Below are 11,804 nucleotides of genomic sequence, written 5' to 3'. Positions count from 1 at the left end.
TTCCCAAGAGTGAGCAGAAAATTCATGAACCAGCAGGCATTTCATTCAAGGGCAGGGAAAGTAGCTCCCACTGAATTAACATTAAAGGGATAGTGTAGGACAAAGTAATACTAAAGTTGAACTTTCATTACTTCATGAATTATGCTTAATCAAAGTATACTGATCACCCTGCACATGGCCAGAAGCCCAACAGCCCCCTTCTGTGGGAGAAGCTTACCTTTTCCTGAGTTCAAAATACTGCCTCAATTTCTTGGTAGCCCAGGGCTCCTGACTATCATTCTGGGCTCTGTGGCTATTGCCCATTCTGACTCTTCAACTTTGATCCCCAAAAGAAAAGGTCTCACTTTCCTGAATTTCCTCAAAGCATCACCCACCCAAGACAGTTGTGTGTAGCAGCGTTTAGAGGGTGTGAGTCACCACTGCAAACAACTTAAAACTGATTATTATGAATTTATGTTTTTACACATCTTTTGTGCAGTGGGAAATTCCCAGTGGCTGCTTCTTACCTTGGCTGTTCTTCCATCTCTTCTCTTTTGTATTGAGCCTCTGAACACCCACATTTCTATTAATTTCTAAAGTAGAAGAGTTCAGCTCTTCTCACCTACCTCAAAATACTCCCTAACCCACCTGTCCAGCCCTCTCCCAAGTTCATTTAAGGCACTCTATTATGCATGTGATCATGCATACCACCTTAGGCTCATGATAATGGCTAACTAACATTTATTGTTGTTCCCCAGGGACAAGGCTCACATGTTAAATCATTTATATTTACTCCACAATGTTAACATTCCAACAACACTTTAGTCTCATTTTATAGTTAAATAAACTGGGGTGCAGAGAGGTTAAGTAAAGTGTTCAGGTCACACAGGTAACCCAGCCAGGACTCGAACTCAGGGCAATCTGATACAGAGACTAACAACTTAACCACAACACTAGCAATGCCTTTAAAAATGCTAATGATCTCTTTAAATGATGACATCCTTAGGTAAGGCCTCATTTCTCAGTGGTCATTGTTGAGAAACTATATACACATTTATTCATCCCCTGTTTAGAGCCAGTACCACAAAGAGTATGGCTTAATTTTTCCCCTTAATTCATCTTTATGTTTAATACAAAAACATTCAGAGGCAAATGGTAGACATTGTGGTGTTTTGGGATGCTATGAGATGATATTGCGAATTTGACACCTCAATCCTACCATGATCTCTTACCCCTACTCATGAGATGCCTGGAGCCATTATATGCCCAAGAGAAGGATTGGCAAATAGTGGCAAAGCAGTGTTTTCCTGTGAGCTGTGGCTTTGTCTCCAGACCCCAATGCTGAACTCTGGTGAGCTACACTGGGTTTGGGGGAGCTGGTTAGAGGCCTAAAGTGTCTTCTTCTAAACCAGAGTCTTACTCCTCAAAGGACACAGGGTATTCTAATGTCTACCTCCAGTACCAGGGGAAAGAAGAAAACTACCCTTTCTCTTGTGTTCCTTAACAAATATTTACTGGGTGCTATCTACCTGCTAGGCAGTAGGGAAAGAGTTGAGGAGGACCAAATAAGTGTGGAGCCTGCTGTTGTGGAACTTACAGCCTGCTGAAGAGACAGACATTAAGCAGACTAGGACCCAATGGTAAGAATAAGTTATAACATGTGCTCTGAAGAATGAGTACAGAATCTAATCTGGATTGGAAGTAGAGGGGAAGGTTCATGGGAGGGTCACTCTGTGAACTTAGATGTGAGCAGGAGCCAATCAGGTGAAGATTGGGATGAACTGTGTCCCAGAGGGCACTGTAAGTAGGAAATAGTAAATATGAAGGTGTGAAATCATGAAAGGGTTTGATAAATTGCAAGCACTAGGCCTTGGTAGGGGAAATGGGGCAAGTGGCACATCAGTGGTTGGGCTATGAGACATGGCCTTTGAGACTAGTGACAAGTATGAGGGTTATCCCCCTTTTTGATAACCAGACCCACCTTTGTCCCTCATTCTATATGATCCCAGTAGCCAAGGAGGTGGGGACCTCACACATGCTATGCCACTCAGAGTGCATGTCTTGAGGATTTGAATCTTAAACAGAGTGACCAACAATGAAGAACAATCAGGGCCAAGTCATTCTGATGTCGTCATGTGGAGAGGTTTTCTATAAGTTTCTGACTGAGCTTCCTAGAGCCACTGAATCTCCTGACCTTCCCAAGTCCTGCTCGTTCAGCTTTTACTTCAATTCTGCAAAGTCCTTTTGGTTGAAGTTAGCCAGGGTTGAGTTTTGTGGCTTGCAATAAAGAGCAGGCTGAATAGGGTAAAATCCCAAATTATTCATAATCAACGTAGATTAGGAAGCCATCAATTTTGACCTTTAGAGGTTAGCATGGGCCAGACATGATACAATTTATTTTAAAAATCATGCTGGTCTCCCAGGTTCCTCTTTTGTGTCCTTCCTTCCTATCCTATAACCCACTATGGGTGCATTATAGAGTTCAAGTGGGAAGTGGTATGTTTGGCAAAAGGTGAGGGCAGAGAAGTTGTAGAAATTGAGGCACAAGGAAGAGCCTGCTTACTTCTAATGCCTTGCTGTAGGTGGGAGAGAGAACCTGGTGACCTGCTCCCTATGCCTTGCCACCCTCCCAGCAGACTTGGTCTTGATCTGCTTCATCCCCAAGTGGGGTAAGAAACAGGAGACCTTTTAATACACAGTGATTTACCAGTTAGAAAATATGATCCATTCAGAGTCTTGAAATTTGACCAAGCACATCAGTACTCATCCTTGTGGCTAGAGTGAAAGGCCTTGATTTTGATGCATCTTTCTAGGAGGAATGAAGGATGGAAATGAGATGGAGGGCTTGCTTGTCTTTTAAAGTCAGCATAGGGTTTCTAGAGAGTTGTATCAATTGACCAGCCCCCAGTTCATTCTCCCACTTTTCAATTTTTCTATGCCTGCTGGAAGGAAAATTGATCCTATGATTCTGGGCTTCTCCAGGCCAGGTGGTCCGATTTCTAAGGCTCCCAGGGAAAGAATACAATAAATATCCATTACCAAAAGTAGTCTGTGATTGAGGGTACAGAGGAACTTGAGGTGGAAGAATTTTCCCTATCAGCAACACAATCCTGCGAAGGCTTAGTTCTCTGGGCTGAGGTATGAGCGGTAGATTTCATTGGTAATCTGAAGAAGTCCTAAATGGCTTGGGGTCATAGCCAGGAGAAGAGGAACCTACCTTATTCTTTTTGAAGTTCCAGAAGAGAAATTAAATGGACAGAGAGAGGATTTGAGTGGGTTGATTGCCCAAGAGATTCCCCCTACTGAGGGTGCCCTGAATTCCTTGCTCAGCCCATATTTGGTTGCCTTTAGCTCATGTCCGAGCTGTGATCTAATTCCCTGTAGACAATGTAGGGACATAGAGCCCCCTGCCCTGATGATGGTAAATAGTGATGGAAAATTATGGTTGGGGCTGCTTTTTGCTTCAGATGTCTGAAGAACCTATGAGTTTTCAGAGCCTAATCCTTACAGAGTCCATCTTGGTGTCCTTCAGGTGGCCCCTTTTCACTCTTTATATATGGAAGAAGGTGAAAATAAGCTGTAAATGAGCTGAAATAAATCCTCAAACGGACACTTCAGACTCCTGGTCCAGACAAAATGGTGTAGACACATTTCTCCCTGCTCCTCCTAGCTAAGTACTATTACAAACCATGGAAATAATGCAAACAAAACAAAACAAAAAGAGAAGTCTGAAAAGTGGGAACAGAAAGGTGAACTGATTTAAGACCCCAGAATTGGAAGAACAGCACAGCTGCAGGGTGTCTTATGTCCCTTCACCCAACAGAAGAAAATGACCAACCCTGGTATGTCCTGCCCCCCTAACTTAGCAATAGAGGACAGCCCAGATAGGCTTGTTCCTCCCCCAGATCAGATGGAAGTCTTGCTGATAACCTCAGGGAAGCCCAGCACCACCAGTAAGGGGGATTGATTGTTGGGAGCACTGCAATAGTAAGTGGTCAGGGGAAACATTCTCTTTCTCTATCCAGCCTGAGACCCCCTTCCCTTCCTGAGAAAAATTGAGAGATACCTAGGCAGGCCGCACCAGAAAGGGAAATCGCAGCACAAGTGGCCCAGCAGGCCAGGAAGGCTCTTTGTCTCCATGGACGTAAGACTCTCCTCCCCTACCCAGAGACCACTAACTACCTGACCTAAGGAAATCCTTTCTTCCCCCTAAGGCAACACACACATGAAAAAAACTAGAAAATCATAGCAAAAAAAAATCTAGCAGGCATTTCAAAGAAGAGGATATACAGATGGTAAATAAGCACATAAAAAGATGTTCATATCATTAGCCATCAGAAAAAAAGCATATTAAAACCACAATGAGATATCACTACACACTTATTAGAATGGCTAAAATGAAAAATAGTGATGACACCAAATGCTGGAGAGGATAAAGAGAAACTGGATCACTTATACTTCGCTAGGGGGAATGTAAAATGGTACAGTCACTCTGGTAAACAGTTTGGCAGTTTCTTAAAAAATTGAATGTACAACTACCATATGACCCAGCAATTGTACTCTTAGACATTTGGCCCAGAAAAATAAAAACTTATGTTCACACAAAAACCTTTCCACGAATGTTCATAGCAGTTTTATTTGTAATAGCTCCAAACTGGAAATGACCCAGGTGTCTTTCGGCTGGAGATGTCTTTCAACTGGTACATCCTTACCATGGAATACTACTCAGCATTAAAAAGGAATGAACTATTGATACATACAACTTGGATGACTCTTCAGAAAATTATTTTATGTGAGAAAAGCCAATCCCAAAATGTTGCACACTGTGTAATTCCATGTATATAATATTTTTGAAATGACATGATTTTAGAAAGGAGAACTGATTAGTGGTTTCCAGGCGCCAGGGGTTAAGTACCTGGGTTTGGGAGACTCTGGTGGTGGTGGTTGGGGGGTGAGGGGCTAGAAAGATGTGGGTGTGGTTATAGGAGCACAACAGGAGGGATCCTTGTGGTGATGGGACTGGTCCGTATCTTCACTGTGGTGGTTGTCACAGGGACCTACACATGAGATAAAATTTTATTAAAACTAAACAAACACACACACTCACAAACAAGTACAAGTAAAATTGGAGAAATCTGAATAACATGAGTGGATTATATCAATGTCACTACCCTAGTTGTGTCATTGTACTATGGCTTTTGCAATATGTTACCACTGAGGGAAAGTGAGTAAAGGGTACATAGGATCTCTCTGTAATATTTCCTAAAGCTGCATGTGACTCTACAATGGTCTCTGTAAAAAGTTCAACTAATTAAGGAGGGCACTTCAGAAACAAGGAAGTAGATGGTGGACACAAACATCAACCCTAGAAAAGACAGATGTTCAAGAGAGCCAGGGCCACTCTTCGCTCCAAAAGAGGACAATGATTCTGGAGGTTCCCTTGACAGAATGTGAGATGCAGGCCATCAGCTTTTCTGCTCTTGAAGAGTTCTTAAGTACCTAATACTCTTTATTTAAATTTGAAAAATTAGGTACCCTGCTTTTGTTTGGGCCTGCCACTAAATGAGACTGTAATTAGTGAAGTATTTTCAGGAGCACTAGGCATCTTAACTTAGTCATACCGGATCCACGGTGTTTTAATTGTCCTTTTATAACAAGTGCCTTGACAGACACTTTTGTCTTCACTTGATGTGTGAAAAAAAACAACAAAAAACCAACCTACAACCCAAAACACCACAGCTTAGAATCAAAGCCCTTCTGAGAAAGGATGTTTTGAATATAACATCACATCATTGATATAATTTAATTAATTTAATTATATACAGACACTTAAGTTTAGCACCTTGTATCCAATTTTTACACTTGTGATTTTAGATTTTCTTTAATATATTTATTCAGTATGTCAAATGTAGCTTATTTTTTCTAAACACTGAGTCTACAGGCAAGTTCCCTCTCTGAGTCAAGGCTGTCTACAGGAGATAGACAGAAATGATTGAATTTGCAGGGCAGGTGAAAATTATCAAGAAGGTGTGATAAGTCAACAATTCAGTGGATCCCTAGTGCTCATCTCAGATCCCTCTTCAGGCCAACACATTCCTTCCCCAGCTGCTGGGAACATGGACTGCTGAGGGCTCACAGATGGGCCGCAGGGAATTTCCTCACCCTAGATGAGGCCATCTTTCAAGGGTCAATGTTTGGCTGAGCCCCCTGCCTCACTTGGAGACAGGGGCCATCCCAGCTCCCAAGAATCCCGTAGGATCTGCTGAGATTTCAGTTGCAATCACCTTGAGTGTCCATTTTGCCTTCCTCACCCCTTACAAGTTTATCTCCTGAGGTGTCTCCCTACTGAACCTCCTATGTGGAACTCACTGTCTCACAGTTGGCTTCCAGGGAACCCAGTCTAAGACAGTATCTTTGATTGGATTCCCAGAAATCAGAGCCTGAGGAGGACTTAAGTGCAGATAGTTTATTAGGTAGGTGACCCAGGTACCAAGAGTGAGGGAGCAGGAGGGTGAAACAGAAAAGGAAAAAAAAGCCAATAAGAAGTGCACCATTGAGCTGATGACTGCTGTGGGCACCTGGGGATGTTTGAGGAATGCGTAGAATGTGGCTTAGATTTGTCTCACTAAGGAAGAGGAATCTGGGACATTTATCCATAGGAGTATACTGCTTCCCCCAATTAAAGACTTTCTCTAGGGACACTAATCCCCCCAGACATCTGGTTGTCCTGTGCACAAATTGAGCCATTTCTCTGGATTTCTGAGAGTACCTTCCTATGGATAATCAAAGAGACCCAGCAGGTATTTGGGGTGGAGTGACTGGCAGCTTGTAAGGACACTATCCACCACAGTTCAGCCCAAATCAGAGGTGGCTGAGGGTCTGTGTTGTGGGGCACCCAAATTGTCTGCTACTCGGGATAGAGCTACTCGGGATATTTAACAGAAGTAGGAGGAGCTCCTATATTACAGGGATAATTTCCAGGGCCAACTAGATCCTTTCACACTGAGTGTGTGTGTGTGTGTGTGTGTGTGGGGGGGGTGCAGAACTGGCAGTGGAAAGAAAGGATGCCAAAAAGTCAAAAGGAGAACAATGAAAAGATCTGTTGTTTACTTGCCTGCTGAGCCGGCCTAGCAGTCATTTTGTTGGTCCCTCTTCTCTCTGTGTCAAGCTAGACATGAAAAACTTAGGTACTGATATAAAGTTTTAGGACATCCAAACTGTGTTAAGATGTGTTTATTTTCAGGACTTGAAAGGAGAGAAAATAATATTGGTTTCTGAAACACACACACACACACACACACACACACACACACACGCACGCACAGAAAACCAATGAGAAAACGTCAATGGCTGATCTGTGTTCACTCCAAAACATTCAAGTGTGGTCCTCACACCAGCAGCATCAGCATCACCTGGGAACTTGTTAGACATGGATATTCTGCCCCCGACTCCAGATCTGTTGAATCCAAAACGCTAGGGGTGGGGCCCAGCAATCTGTGTTTTAACAAGCTTTCCCAGGGATTCTGATGTGAACTAAACTCTAAGAACTACATGTCTAATTTCAGATCATTCACTTGTCCCTGTGATTTCTGCAACCAAACCATAGATCTAATTCACAAATTTTGCTGCGGGTAGGCCAGGTTTAGAAAAGCAGTGCTGTAAAGTGAAATATTATTCAACTAGCATTCCCTTTGTTAGTCCCTGTGTTCAGTTGGTATAATATGAAGACAAATTAAAAATTTTTTTAAACCATCTGGAAGATAACTTTAAGTCTTTTATACTTCTGCAGTGTGCCAAACAGTTATAGATGCTAGGGATATAGCAGTGAGTGAAATAGACAAAAGTTCTTGTCCCCATGGAGCTTGAATTCTGGAGGGTGTGTGTGTGTGTGTGTGTGTACACACGCACACACGCACATGTGCACATGCCTTGTGTGAGGTGAGAGAGAGAGAGAGAGAGAGAGAGAGATGCTGGGGGTGAGAAAATTGTCATTAAATAGTAAATAAATTACATAGTATATCAGAAGGCAGTAAATGCTATGTAGAAAAATAAAGCAGGAGAGGTGGAGCGGGAGTGCCAGGGATTATGGTGGGGGAGGGGATTGCAATTTTAAATAGGGTGCTCAGGGGGGCTTCACTGAGGTGACTTGACACTGGAACCAATTTTTGAAGGAGATGAGGGAGTGAATGGTGCAGATAATTAGGAGATTGAAAGTTCCAGGTGGAAGACCAGCAGGATCAAACAGATGTCCTGAAGTGGGAGTGTGCCTCTAGTGCTCAATATCTGTTCTAAACCTATGGACAGAGAATAGGCTGTGTGACTGGAGTGCTTCATTTGCAACTATCTGCAATTGACCAGCAAAACCCTGGCTAATTTTGAAAGTGAAACCATTTGCATCTGTGTTTAAAGTGATGGTGGTAGCTATTATGAGGTCCACTTTATTTATAATATACATTTATAAGATTACCTATACCTTATATGTCTATTTCTGCAGTATATATTTGTAAGACTTATTTATAATACAGAAATATAAATAATGCTGGGCTGCAGTTTTAAGGAGGCAGGGAGCTCTGAGTGGAAGATTGGACTCATTTCTTCTGCTTACAAACCCTCGTTTTTAGAAAATGTCATGGAGCCTTCTGAAGTCGTGTTCAATGATGCAAGCTCTGAGCTTAATACAAGGAATTACAGATAGCAGGCAAGGCTGGCAGACCAGCCTTGCCTCAGTATTTCCTTGCCTTTGTGGCTTTATTGTGTATGGCTTTAATTCACTTTCATCTAACTTTAGGCTTGAACACTTTCCTATCATGAATAACTCCTTGGAAAAATTGTAATGTAGTGTCTTAATGGCAACCCTTTCATTCTGGTTATGTAAGAAAATTAGTAAGGATCTCAGGGTGGATAGTTTCACCTTAGCTAATAAATCAGGCTGTTTTCTACATCAAGGCAAATAGCAGTTGGGGCTGGAGAGCTGGGCTGGGAATAACTACAGGAGAGCTTCAAGTGATTATGAAAGGAGCCTGCTGATGTGCAGCTTTGGACATTTCTGTGTCAGCATTAAATGTCTTGATTCAGGTTAAACAAAAACCACCTCTGCTTGGAAGTAGCAGGCCTCAGCACTCTCTTTCATAACCAGTTTGCCAGAAATGATGATTTATTCAGTGGATTAGGCATAGGGGCTACTTTTCTAGTCAGCACTGGGAAGGATTTGGAAGGCAGTCTCAGGTTTCACTGAAGCAGGCAGGGTTTTTCTCTCAATACGTTTCCAGACACCCCCTTGGACTCTGATACTCTGTCAACAGGTTTGCAGGAAACCTGTGAAATTTAATTAATGTGGAGTTGACAACTACTGAATTCTGGGTGTTCGTTCAATACAATAAACGATGAACAATTCAACACTGAACGATGCACTCTACATTGGCCATGGAGAATTACCCTTTTGAGGGATGTTTAAGAAAGCCTGTGGGGGACAGGTTTCAGATCAGATTTGACTAAAAACCAGGGTAGGATTAGACCAGAAATTCTAAGCTTTTTCAGGTATAAGAACCTCTTTATAAAATCAAAATATTTAGGGAAACTGCTGCTGGTTTTTGGGAATCATTGATTGAGAAAATGTATAACAAATATGATCATTTAAAAACATTACTCAATTTGCTTATTTAGGCTCTTAATTTTACTCATCACAATGGCATGTACAAATGATTTGAAAAAATAAACAGCCCATGTGTGTTTGAGGTATATAGTTTATTTAACCAGTCCACAGATGAATTCATAGTTTTCTCTCAACTCTGTACCCCCACAGGCTAGTAGTTGGGAATTCAGAATTAGATGGCTTTCTAGAGTGAACTCTTTTGCACCTAATAGTCCTCCACCTCCACCCTCAACAACACACAGTTTGTTGAATGCCTGCACCGGCATTCTGGAGGTGGAGGATAGAGTAGAAAAATATCCTTGAAATGACTACTGGAGTCTGCCCATCTATGGCAACAGGGAGATACTAGGACCCATCTGGGGGCATTGCACACATTTTTCAGCCTGATGTCACCATGCCAGATCAACATTGCACTGCCAGGGAGTCACCATGCTTTGCTCAGGATGACTTCCTGCTGTTTCATCTTCATGGAGGATTTATTTAAGTCTTAAGGTCACTCTGTTTCAGTGTCATCATTTATAAATTCTCCCATGAGGATCTTCTCTCGTGTGTGTCACCCATACATGGAGGACACCTTCTTTTAAGAACAAAAGACTCAGTATGTATTTAATTCTGAAAGGACAACAAAATTGGAATAAAGGCTTCATTGACCCTGTAACTCATATTGTTGGTAAAACTTTATTTTATTTTAAAAATAAAATCATTTGCAAACTTGAATTTCAAAACAAGAAATTCACTCTTCCTAAAAATGTTAGTGAAATGGGTTTGGAGTAACTCCAGTTGCTTCTCTCACTCCAGTGATGGGTGTGGATGTTTTATATATCCTGCCATGTGCAGGACTCATGGAGACCTTTTAAAGTTAATTAAAAAGCCTTCCATGGGCTGCCAGATTTAGGCAGCAGTGTTCCTCTGTAACCTTTTGTACCAGATTAAAAACCTCTGACAATCAGGGGTGTTGCCAAATTTCAAATGAAGTGTTCTGAGTAAATTCAGTAAGCTGAATTCAGTCAGCCACAGAGTGACTCCTGTTTCTGGTTCAGCAAGAGTGGGGGGATTGATGAGGAATGAACCCCTTCCATTGAATACCTGCTTACTGTCTTGTTCTTTTCAATAGCACCCCAACCCCTGCCCAAACACCTATAATGTCTCCAATCACAGGAGGGAGAGTGTTGACCAACATGTCGTAAGTGTGCTCTTGACAAAATGGTTCCCTGTTATGTGCAGGCTTGGAAACCTGGCATACGATTCCTAATGCACAGTAGTATATCAAACCTTTTGATCATTTCTGCAGAAAACTGGTTCATTTGGTTTAATATAGTGTTTTTCAGATATGTTTGACCATACTGCCATACTGCCTATTTTTCCTAATAACCTTTAACAGCTTCCCAAAGAGCTCACAATATCTCACAAAGGTCAAAAGCTCTGAGAAAACTGAACCCCCTGACACACAAATCTTGTAAAAGTGGTAGTTTCCTGTGATAAGCACAAAGGATATATCCTCAATGCAGCAAACCAGGAGGCAAGGGGCTGAGGACAGATGTTTGGTGAGCAGAAATTTTGAATTTCCCGTTTCTAGCAGGAGACTTGCTCTGGTTGGTGGTAGTGAAATATTCTGTCTTTTTGGAGAGAGATTTGGCCAGGTCACAGGACTAAGCCCCTCGTGCTCCCAAATATGTCACTGTAAAACGCCACCTGTATGTATGGTTGCAAAAATTGTCTTTAGCAAACCAGGTCACCATCATCTGTCATCTGGCTACAATTTCTTCACCACCAGCACCATCTTGCTCCTTTGACCACTGTGTATATAGTAACGAGCAGGCATCACCCATGTGCAGTGGCATTGAAACTATTAATACATAAGGAAGACCAATCTGTGGGTACACATGCTTGCTTAGTTCCTTATGAGGTTAAAGTGAAATTTAGCACAGCAGGCTTGGCCAGGGTGCATCTCAGAACTAGTGCTCTGTGGAGTACATTTTGACCTGTTATTACTGGTTCCTAAGCATCCAACTGTCTGGGTCAGTACAATTTGAAGAACACTAAACGCAATTTGAATTCCTTAGTACGTGCAGAGTCAGGGTCCCAGCAGGGAACAAATGACACTCTGAGAGGGGTTTAACTGGAAGAGAGTTTAACAGAGAGCTTATTGATGTGAGAGTGGGGTTGAGGTAAC

Source organism: Hipposideros armiger, unplaced genomic scaffold (assembly GCF_001890085.2).
Source record: "Hipposideros armiger isolate ML-2016 unplaced genomic scaffold, ASM189008v1 scaffold_7, whole genome shotgun sequence".
NCBI lineage: Eukaryota > Metazoa > Chordata > Mammalia > Chiroptera > Hipposideridae > Hipposideros > Hipposideros armiger.
The sequence above is the reverse complement of the archived record's forward strand: the minus strand, read 5'-3'. Positions refer to the sequence as shown.